At 36.6% G+C, this 12010-nt stretch overlaps 1 protein-coding gene across 7 annotated transcripts in view; it reads left to right on the top strand.

The window, feature by feature from the left end:
* Mast2 (microtubule associated serine/threonine kinase 2) overlaps positions 1 to 12010 on the top strand; it is a 185785-nt gene that overhangs the window by 89340 nt on the left and 84435 nt on the right. The gene's annotated exons all lie outside the window — the stretch shown is intronic.

The raw sequence follows: 12010 nt of genomic DNA on the forward strand, positions 1-12010 counted from the left end.
CACTGGACTTACTTAGCCTTGGGCATGGAAGACAAAATAGTGACCACAAAATGATAAGTCCCTATCCTCTGAACTTAGGTTCTAGGGGAGACAGAGAGACAAACAAGTTAATGAGTAGATAAATAACATAATGGATGGCCAGAATTGCTACTGAGAAAATGCAGTAAAATAAGGGGAATAGAAAATGTGAGGGCCAGCCAGGAGTTGACGTTTTCTATGAGATGGTCAGGGAGGTCCTCACTGATGAATTGATGTATGAGAGAAGATCAGAAGGAAGTCTTGGAGCCAGAATGGAGGGATCTGAAGGAAAAGTGTTCAGGCTGATGCAGCAACAGTGTCAAGGGCCTGGTTTAGGAGCTTGCTTTATGTATAGTTTGTGCAGCACAGAGTTCCATGAACCTGGTATCAAATAAATTAGGTGATTATTGGTAGGAAATCAGGTCAGAGATGTAGTGGGGAGGCAGATTAAGTAGAACTTTAAATGCCATTGTATTTATTTTTATGCTGAGTGAGGTAAGTAGCCATTGGAGGGTTTAAAGTCAGAGAATATCCTGTTCAAAAGTTAAAAGGCTATTGGTGTAATCCAGGTTAAGAGACAATGGTTATTTAAACCTATGATGATGCAGGTGTAAGAAATGATTAGATTTGGAATGTGTTTTGAAGATGAATTTGATATGATTATTTTGATGGATTAGATTCAGGTTTGTGAAAAAAGGGAAGTTAAAGATGACTAGAAATTTTGGACTGAAAAGCTAGAAAATTGGAGTTGATTATAAACTGATACTGGAAAATATCTATAGTTAATTACACCTTTAATGAGTGATAAACAAGGTCTGGGTTACAGGTATACAATTAGAAATTGAGGTGATATATATGATATGAATCATTAGATTTATGGGTTCATCCAGCCAGTGACATTTAATAGATATATCCAAAGATTGAGTCTTGAGGTAATCTGACTTCTAGAGGTTAGGGAGATAATGATGAACTGGCAAAGGAGAAACCAGAAAAGACTAGCTGTTTAGGAAGAACCAAGAAAGGTATCTTGGAAGCCAGTTGAGGAAAAAAAAATTTCAAAAAGAAAGGTGTGATTGATTAGTAGGTAGGTAATGGTAAAGCTTTTTTTTAAACATTTATTTTATAGTTGTAGGTGAACACAGTGTCTTTATTTTATTTTTATGTGGTGCTGAGGATTGAACCCAGTGCCTTAGGTGAGTGCTCTACCTCTGAGCCCCAGCCCCTTGGTAAAGCTTTTTGTTAGGAAACAACAACAACAAAAAACGTAATGTTAAAAACTAAAAGTGGAAAGCACAAGTTTTGAATTACAGGATTTGATATAGGAGCTCAAATTCTGAAGACAACTTGGGATAGTGTTAAGATACTGACATAGGACATTGTCAGAAATTGACTCCTCCCTGAGGGCACCCCTTCTGGAGTAACTGATCTTTGGTATGAATCTGAGAAAGACAGTAAGTTGAGTAGCACCTACAGCCTAAGGTGTGCCCAATCTTTGCACATGGCTTGAAGCTAGAACACACAACCTAGGGCAATGTTTTGCAGTATTGGGATAAAAACTTGTTAAATTTCATGGGTATTTTTTTCCCTTAGACTTGTTCACATGTTTGATTGGTGTTTATTCTTCTTTTATATCTGTTCCATGCAAAATATCAGTTCAGTGATATGACAAGATAACTTTAACTTATTTACAGAATATTTTTGTATTCCTTTAAATAATATTGAGATTCTGGGATTCAGTTATTTGGAAATAGTTTGGTACTTTTTGAGGAATACTTTTATTGGTATACTTCTTATACCAATATGTCCATGGTCTTAACCTCTTTTAGGTTTGGTAAGACCAGAGTACCATTTGGGACTGATTTTTCCTTTCTACTAAAGCAATACTTTCTGAGTACTCCACCTGATGCCTGTTTATTGTTTTTTCCCCCTTGGACTGATGGGAACAAACTGTCCTGGCACTGTGTGAGCTCTGGAGAGAGTGCCACCTGCTCCTTTTCTTGGACAATTTTCTTTTTCACATGTGCTGGTTGGTACTTGGCTAAAAACTTAAAGAGGAACTTCCTGCAGAGTTTTTTTCTGTACAGCTCTCTGCTCTCTGATACTCAGCCTTACAAATTCTAGCCACCTTAGCATTCCCACATTCTCAGTTCTGTTCCCTAACTCAGGGAGACTGCTGGGCTCTTTTTGCCAACCATTCTTGTGTTGACATGTTATTCCTCCAGTTTCCTGGGGCAATCTTAGGGTTTACTTTGTGTGTTCTCCTTCTGTCTATCATATGTGGTTTTACATATTTCATGTGATTTTGGTTTTTTTTTTGGGGGGGTAGTATTTTAGGGTTTTTGTTTTGTTTTGTTTTTATTATACAGGATCTCACTATGGTGCACAAGCTGACCTCAAACTCCTGGGCCCAAGTGATCCATCCTTTTGCCTCAGCCTCCTGAGTAGCTGGAACTATAGGAGTAGGCTTTCATGCATTGCTGATTTTTTTTTTTAATTTTAAAGGCACAAGGATATATCTTACCTCTGTTTCCTCATCTTGGCAGGGAGGAGAAGACCCTTAAGGTCATGTTTCTATTAGCAGAGATTATTGGTTGACTTACTAACCTGTTAGAATTTATTCTATTTCCACTATTTTTATCTTTTTTTAATCTTGGCTATAGAAGAAAATTAAGAAATGAAACAAGAAGATTAAGAAACATTTGCTGAGCATTTATTGTGTACTAAACTTTTTTCTAAATGATCTATATGTTTATTTACTTAATCCTTAAAAATAAAAATACTCTCATGAGGTAAACAACAAAAGTTCATTTTATTGATGAGGTAGGTATTCCAAATAAATCTACTTTATAGGTGAAGACACTCTTTTACAGAGAGGTTAAGGAAGTTATTCCTAAGTAGTGGAAATTGTCATTCAGCCCCACAGCTTCTTATACCAATATGTCCATGGTCTTAACCCCTTTATTATTATAATGTTTCTGATAAAATATGTGGAATTGAGTAGTATTTATTTAGTAAGTTAACAAACACCAAGGACTTAATAGCTCCAGTCATTGTTTTAAGAACTTTAAATTTGTAGGTGATTCAGTTTTCACACACTGATTTCATGAGGATAGATTTTATTATCACTGCTCATTTCATACAAGGGGCAGCTGGAGAGAGTAAATAAATTGCTTAAGATAATACAGCTGGTAAATGGCAGAACTGAGATTAAAACCTGCAGTCTGGCTTTAAAAATCATATTCCTAAACTATACTGTTCTGCTTCTCTATGACACTTCCTATATGCAGTATAATGTGTTCTGAACCAAAATAAATTTTGCAGCCCCAGGTCTTCATTTATCTCAAGGTGACATATTTATAACATTCTTTAATAAATCCCCCTTCAGTCTGGGATGAGAATTGGTATTCTCACAGTCCAGGGTCACTTCTAGGCCATTATTTTTATTGCCTGCTTTTAAAAACCTGTTTTTCTTCTATGCTTACATCATTCCATTTTGTTAGCTTTTACTCCTGTTTCTTTCTATCCCCACCAATCAGTGGTGTGCTCTGTGTTCACATTTAGAATCTAGGACAGAAACAGTGCACACAATGACAGGCTTCCATTCTACAAAATCCTTACCCATGAATATGTGCCTATTGAACTTTATTGTTATTAATCAAGTGAGTAAGTGGAAAGAGGAGGAAAACAGTTTCAGTAAATAATGTGAATAAGAAAAGAAGTAAAAATTGAGAGCTACTGGCAGTGGCTTTGACCTCTATTTAAAAATAGACCAGGAGAAAAGGAGTTAGGATCTACCACCTCTCAGTAGTCATATAGGAATGTCTTTTATCCTTTTTGAAATACAACTATTGTTATGAACTGAATTATGTCTCTCCAATATTCATAGGTTAAAGGCCTAATCCCCAGTACTTCAGAATGTGACTATAGTTAGAAACAGTCTTTAGAGAGATAATTAAAGCTAAATGAGGTCACTGGGATGCACCCTAATTCTATATGATTTATGTCCTTACAAGAAGAGAGGATTAGGACACAAGTGCACATAGAATGAAGGTCTGTGAAGACATAGGGAGAACATGGCCATTTGCAAATCAAGGAGTTTGCCCTCAGAAAGAACCAGTTCTGCCAGCACTTTGCGACAACACCTTACTCCTGGACTTCCAGACTCCTAAACTTTGAGGAAACAGACTTCTGTTGTTTAAGCCATCCAGTCTGTGATATTTTGTTATGGCAGCCTTTGCAAACTGGTGTAGCTATTAAGACTTGCTGCATTCCCTCAAAGAGGTAAAACCAGCATCCCTTTGCTTCATAGTGTAGTGAGAACTGACCCTGTTCAAAGTTGTTATTCAACCTCTTTACTGATTGCATCTTAGAAATGGATAGTCTTGGGATCTTACAAATCATTGTCCATAATAATTTGAAGAACAATTGTTGTTTCCACTCTAACTCTATACTACAGTTCTTTAGTTTTTGTTTTTTGTTTTGTTTTGTTTTGTTTTGAGGTGGGGTCCCATATAGTCACTTAGGATGGCCCTGAACTCCTAGACTCAAGGGATTCTTCTTCCTCAACCTCCCAAATGCTGGGGCTACAGGTGTGCATTACTGTATCATCTAGCTCTATACTCCATTCTTGTTTGTGTCTTGATTGGAAGGGATGAGTCTGTTATAGATCAACCTTGATGCTAGCAGTTGGGTATGATCAACTTTAAGAGGCAAAATAAATTTGATTGTCATCTGATTGAATTAAATACCTCCAACCTGTAGTCAACTTGTAAATCTTCAAAGACTGTGATTGCATTTAATTGCTTGGCACTCAAGCATTGGTAGTATTGCATTTTTGGAATGACCCTGTTTTAAAAGATTGTTGAAGTCTGTGGTGTTAACTGGTATCCCTGAAGAGAGAGAGGACATGGTTACTGTCCCAGCTGTAGGTCTGCTGGGGATAGAATTTTGATGGTAGTACCTTCCTGGAATATAGAATGATTTAGATTTTGATTTAGTTTTGAATTGCCATAGACTTGAGAGTTTGTAGCAAGAAATTCTTAGAAGAGTGATCTCTATTTTGGAAGGATTTTAGCTTTAACCTGCTTTCTTACTGCATAGCAATACCTTCCATGTAATGTCTAACAAAAGCTGTTCAACCTTTGCTTGAATTTCTTTGGCAACAAGGAGGTTGCTATTGAAACTTTCAGCCATTGTGCCAGTCAGCCCTCTGGCCCCTCCCGTGTGATGCTTTTTGTAGACTTGTATGGCAAAAGGACAGGTGTTACTTTGGACCTCCTCCAAAATGAGGCAGCCTTGGAACCCTTTTTGGGCTAGCATCAATATTATTTCCTGCCAAACAGAAAGCACTGTTTTCATTTTACCAACACCTGCTTTTCTTGTCTTTCTTCTTTTAAACAACTGCTTTTCAAATTAATTCCAAAAGAGGAACATCTCCAGAACTTGTTTTTTTCTTGACCCTTCCATATACCAGTTATAGGCAAATGACTTCCCTTTTTTCTACCTCAGTATTCTGCATCATTAAAATGAGGGTAATAACACTACTTCAAGGATTGCAGTAAGCATTAAACAAGTTAATACATGTCACATTTAGACTAATACCTGCCATCCTCATAACTTCATTTTGTTTCCATTTTCTCGTGTTCTGACTTTCCTGGGGATAGTATCCCTTACCATATATCCTTACTACGAAAGCCTTTTTCCTGGCTAAGAAAAGGCCATGGTAGCTAGGTACCCTACTGCCCTTGTATGCAGCTCACTAATTTTATCTCTGAAGACGCCCTCTGGACTTGCCAAGACAGAGATGGAAATGAGTTTAGCCTGCTGCCAGCACAGACTTCATAAGTGAAGGTTCAGGCTATGTGAGAAATGCAAAGGGAGTTTGAATTAAAGAGATGGACTCTAATTACCTTTAAACAAGCTCCAGGACGGCTTCTCCTACCCCCAGCCTCAAGCTACCTATTAGGGTAGCAAGGTTTACTGAAGAGGAGGGAGGGAGGGAGGGAGGGAGGGAGGGAGGGAGGGAGAGAGAGAGAGAGAGAGAGAGAGAGAGAGAGAGAGAGAGAGAGAGAGAGAGAGAGAGAGAGAACACACGCCAGGGAGTGGACTTTTATTGGGGAACAAAAAATTCTGGGGGAAAAATCCCATCCAGTGAAGATTAAGGGGGGCAGTGTCCCAAGGTCAGGTGCAACAATTGGGTCTTCCGGGTAGTGGCCATACACGCCTCCACATAGACAAGCCCTCCTACCTGAGAAGGGTGGGGAAAGCTCTGGACACGAAGATGTGTCTAAGCGAGCGAGCGCCTCTCACCCAGTCAGGGAAGTAACTCAAATCATGTGCAAGGATGGCCTCCCACAAATGAGAAACACTCTGAATTACATTATTTTAAAAGGACCATTATGTGGCAGTGGAAAACTCATCAGAATGGTGTTCAGGTATTCATTTATCCTGTGTCAGGGAAGGAGTGACTTCAGAGTATCTTCAGGAGAAGTGATTCTCTTATTAGGGAAGGGAACACTGGTTTTGGGTTTTGTCTTTTTAATGGAAAGGTGAAGTAATGAAGAATACTAGCTGATTTAACCCCAGGAAACCTTGTATGGGGAGAGTTTTTCAGAGACCCTGGCTTCACCAGACTCTCAATATAACTATAAACATATGACTTTTCTATTCAACAAAATGCTAAATGCTCACTCCTGGCTTAAAAGTAGGAAGATGATGTGTTCTAGAATATTTCTGTTTCTAGAAGTAGGAAAATTTTGTTATACTGAATATAATGTTGTATTATGGGAAAAAATCTCAAGAGCATTCCAGAGAAGAGAAAGATGTACTATAGCCCCAGTGTTTACATTATCAACTCAGGTCAATATTATATATATGTATATATTCTACAGCCCCACCTTCTCTTTTTTTCTTTCTTATTTTGAAGCAAATCCCAGACTTAATGTTATTTTATGTGTAAATATTTCAGTTTGTATCTTTAAATATAAGGACTCTTGAAAAGAAGAACCACATCATGTTAGCACATACCTAAATTAATAATTTATCAATATTGTCAAATGTTTAGTTAGTGTTCAAATGATTTTATAATTTTTTTTGGAATAAGTAATACTCTGTCTCCCCCCAACACCCTTTGTGGTGTTGGAAATCAAACCCAGGGCACATGCTAGGCAAGTATTCTACATCTGAGCTACATTCCTAGCCTATCCTGGGGCAACAGGCCTAAACCTAAATTGTCACGGACAGATTTGTATGTCTTGTTATTTTATGTCTCCTTTAATCAAGGGTTTTCCCCCTTCTCTTTCTTTTCCTTGTTGTAATTTAATTGATTGAAAAAACTGAGTTGCTTGTTAATGGAGACTTGACCATGTCCTGGATTTTGCTCATTGAATCCCTGAAGGGTTAACATATTCTTATGACCCCTATATTCCCTATAAGCTGTTTGATCTGATTCTGATGGGGGAGTTACTTAATAATTTGGTAATGTACATCTGTCAGGAAACAGGTAATGCCAGATCACTCCATCATTTTGATAGTATTGGCCCTCTGATAATTATCACCTAGATCTTAAGAATTATTAGGAGTTTTCAGAAGATGATATTCCCATTCCCATCGTACTAGCTATAATATTATACAAAAGGAATTTTCTCCTCATTACTTACTTGTCTACCCTGAGGTGCAGTGATATACCCTTGAGTCAACTCAGCTAGACTGTTTTTGTTTTTGTTTCCTTGTTCTTTTTGTTACTGGGGATTGAACTCAGGGGTACTCTACCACTGAGCTACATTTCTAGTTCTTTTTATTTTATTTATTTATTTTTTTATATTTATTTACTTATTTTTTTTTTAGTTTTCGGCGGACACATCTTTGTTTGTATGTGGTGCTGAGGATCGAACCCGGGCCTCACGTATGCCAGGCGAGCACGCTACCGCTTGAGCCACATCCCCAGCCCTTCTAGTTCTTTTTATATTTTACTTTTAGTTAGGGCCTTGCTAAATGGCAGAGGCTGGCCTCTAACTTAAGATCATCCTGCCTCAGCCTCTCAAGTTGATGGGATTATAAGTGTGTGCCACCATGACTTATCTAAACTCTTTTTTGTTTTAAAGAGAGAGAGAGAATTAATATTTATTTTTTAGTTTTCAGCGGACACAACATCTTTGTTTGTATGTGGTGCTGAGGACCGAACCCGGGCGCATGCATGCCATATCGCTTGAGCCACATCCCCAGCCCTATCTAAACTCTTTACTGACCTTTAGTTTAAAGCCTGCTTTCTACTTTGTAGTGAAGGTTCTTTGCCCAGAGCAGTGCAGCCAGAAGTTTATGATACTTGCTATATAAGTAGCTAACCCAATGCTCAGCTGAGGAAAGCTGGGTAAAGAGAGGAAATGTGTTTAGAAGTCATCTTGGGGCAGGTTGTTTAAGACTTGGGCACAGAGTTTGTCTTTCATGTCCTTGGATGATAAAGAAGGAGCTGATGCCAGTACTGATTACCTCATTTTATAGATAGGATGGATTCAGGGAAAGAGAATCCAGCCATTAAAGAACTAGTACACAAAGAGTAGAGACAGACACATGTAATTTTTATGACAGATCCTTGGCATAGAAGAATTAATTTTTATGACTTTAGTTATTTTATAATGTATATAAAATCATACCCAGAGTGACTTTTCCATCAGTGATAGATCTCATATATTATGGTGGTCCCATAATATTATAATGAAACTGAAAATTTCCCATTGCTTAGTGATAAAGCTATTATAACATTATAGCACAATATAAGGTGTAAACAAACATACTGTGCTACCAAACATGAAAGCACATAGGACATACAATTATGTATATGTAGTCTGTTATGCTTGATGATGACAATAAATGACTATATTACTGATTTATGTATTTGTTATAGTATACTTTTAATGGTTATTTTAGAGTGTACTTATAAAAAACTGTATGCTGTTTAACTGACAAGAGCCTCATATATCTCAGGTTTATTCATACATGAAAAATGATTGTACCATTTTCTCTTGATTGAATTTCATGTTGTTTTATTCATCATGGCCCTGGAAGGAATAGGCTATAACACATGTATACACTTGATATCCTTGTTATGTAAGCTACACCATTTAGGTTTATATAAGTATACTTGATGTATGTACAATGACAAAATCATTTGAAAATGTGTTTCTCAGAATATATCCCTATCATTAGTGCATGACTGTATATTTTCTTATTATTGTATTTATATCTTCAGGATGAATTTCTAGATCTGAGATTCCTGAGTCAAAGAATAAAAGTATATGTAATTTTATTAGGTTTGTCCAGTTAGTTATGCTATTTTGTATTTCCACCATTGCTCATAGTCTTGCCTTCAGAAAGTAGTGTCAAACTTTTGAACTTTTGCCAGATAGGTGAGAAATGCTATCCCCGTGTAGCCAACTGAAAAGTCATATTAAAGTGTTCCTTACAGATGAAGAATTTATTTCCTAATATCATATGAAGGGAATTTGTTTTCCTCTTCTTGAATATTGAGATGACATATGTCTGTCTGTCTGTACACCTAGCCACATAGTAGGACCTCTGAGCAGGAGAATAAATTCATATTGGCAACAGAAATGTTCCTAGCATGGGTTAGAACTAAAGATCCTTTTTATCTAGTAGGTGTTCAGCTTTCAACTCTATTGAAGTCATTCACAAAAATTCTCTGGACGTCAGCAGACTCCCTGCTACCCCCATCCAGTACTAGGGATTGAACTCAGGGACATCCTACTACTGAGCAACATCACCAGCCCTTTTATATTTTTAAACTTTGAGACAGAGTCTTGCTAAATTGGCCAGGCTGACCTGAGATTTGCAATCCTCCTGCCTCAGGCTCTTAACTTGCTAAGATTCAAGTGTGCATGACCATGCCTGGATAATTTTAAAAATTTAAAAATTTCAGGATTCTTAGAATAGTTCAGACTTTTCCTTACAGCTATGGGTCAAGAAAAGAAAGCCCAAGTGTTTGTATAGTCCACAGCTAAAGATGAATATTAGTTTTTAAAGAGGTTTATAACAAACAAGTAATATGTGACACAGATTATATATGGCCTGCAAAGCCTAAAATGTTCATTATTTAGCCCTTTACACAAAATGTTTGCCAGCCCTTCCTAATTTATTTGAAAATCAACTCCTGAAATTATATCCCCCCGTCACCCTGAATGTAATAATTCCTACAGATATTTTCATATTCACAATATAGCTATTCAAGTCAGAAAATTAACATTAATAAATACTGTCATGTAATACATAAACTTAATTAATATTTCACCAAATGTCCCAGTAATGTCTTTTATAACAAAATTATCTGATCCAGTATAACCCCAAAAGCACAGGCAATGAAAGCAAAAGTAGGCAAATGGGATTATATCAAACTAAAATGCTATTGCACAGCAAAGGAAACAATAAAGGTAAGAGGTAATCTATGTACTAGGACTGGGAGGTTTTTCTAACACTTTTTATTAGTGACCTTGTTTGTTTACTTGCTTTTTTGTGGTGTTAGGGCTCCAACTCAGGGCCTTGTGCATGCAAGGCAAGCATTCTTCCACTGAACTTCAGATAATTCCACTGAACTACATCTCCAGCCCCTGGGAGAAAATATCTGTAAATCATGCATCAGATAAGGGGCTAACATAAAAAATATACAAGAGACTCAGCTTCTCAATAAAAATAAAATAAATAACCCTATTAAAAATGGACAAAGGAGGGCTGTAAGTGGGTGTGTAGTTCAGTGGTAGAATGCACGCTTAGTTTAGTAGAAGCGCTGGATTTGATCCCCAGAATCAGTCATTTAATCAATCAGTTAAAAAACTAGCAAAGGACTTGAATAGACATTTCTCAAAGGATATGCAAATGACCAACATACATATATGTAAACATTTTTAATGTTTAATGTCTTTGTCAGAGTAATACATACACATTAAAACCATAATGAGATATAGCCTCTGGCTTACTACATTGACTGTTATCAAAAAGATGAAGGAATAGTGTTTACAACAATGTGAGGAAAAGGAAACCTCTCATATACTGTTGGTGGAAATGTAAATACAACCATTTTAGAAACATTATGAATGTTAATCAAAAAACTAAAAAGAGAATTCTCTTATGAACCAGCAGTGTCACAGCTGGGTATATACTAAAGGAATTGAAATCAGCATTCTTTGTATTTTATTTTATTTTTTTTAGATGTAGGTGGAAATAATACTTTATTTTATTTATTTCTTTTTAAGTGGTGCTGAAGATTGAACCCAGTACTCACATGTGCTAGGTGAATTCTCTACCACTGAGCTATAACCCCAGCCCTGAAATCAGCATTCTGCGGAGATATCTGCACCTGTGTTCTTTGCAGCATTAGTCACAATAGCTAAGAAAACAACCTAAACATCCAGTAACTGTTGAATGAATTACAAAAATATGTGTATACACAATGGAATACTGTTCAGCCTTAAAAAAAAAAAAAAAACAAGTTCTTCCATTTGCAACAACATGGATAAATCTAGAGGATATTATATGAAATGAAATAATTCAGACACAGAGATAGATACCATATGATTTCACTTATATGTAGAATCTAAAAGTCAAATTCATAAACAACAGAATGGTGGTTACCAGAGAATGGGAAGGTAAATGGGAAAAGGGAAGATGTTTGTCATTAGGTTTGAATTTATAGTTAGATAGCATGGATCATGTTTTATTGGCAGCATAATGACTAGTTTGTGTACTGTGTATTTCAAAGTAGCTTAAACAGAAGATATAAAATGTTCTTACCACAGAAAAAGTGTCTATTTGAAATAACGGATATACTAATTAGTCTGAATTGATCATTGCACAACATATGATCAAACAACATTTTTCAAGACATCACATTGTACACCATAAATATATATGATTTTAAAAATCTGATCCATGATCATGTGTTGGAATTTTCTAGGCTTCCCCACCGACACTTTGGTGCTGGCGA

Source organism: Urocitellus parryii, chromosome 11 (assembly GCF_045843805.1).
Source record: "Urocitellus parryii isolate mUroPar1 chromosome 11, mUroPar1.hap1, whole genome shotgun sequence".
NCBI classification, from domain to species: Eukaryota; Metazoa; Chordata; class Mammalia; order Rodentia; family Sciuridae; genus Urocitellus; species Urocitellus parryii.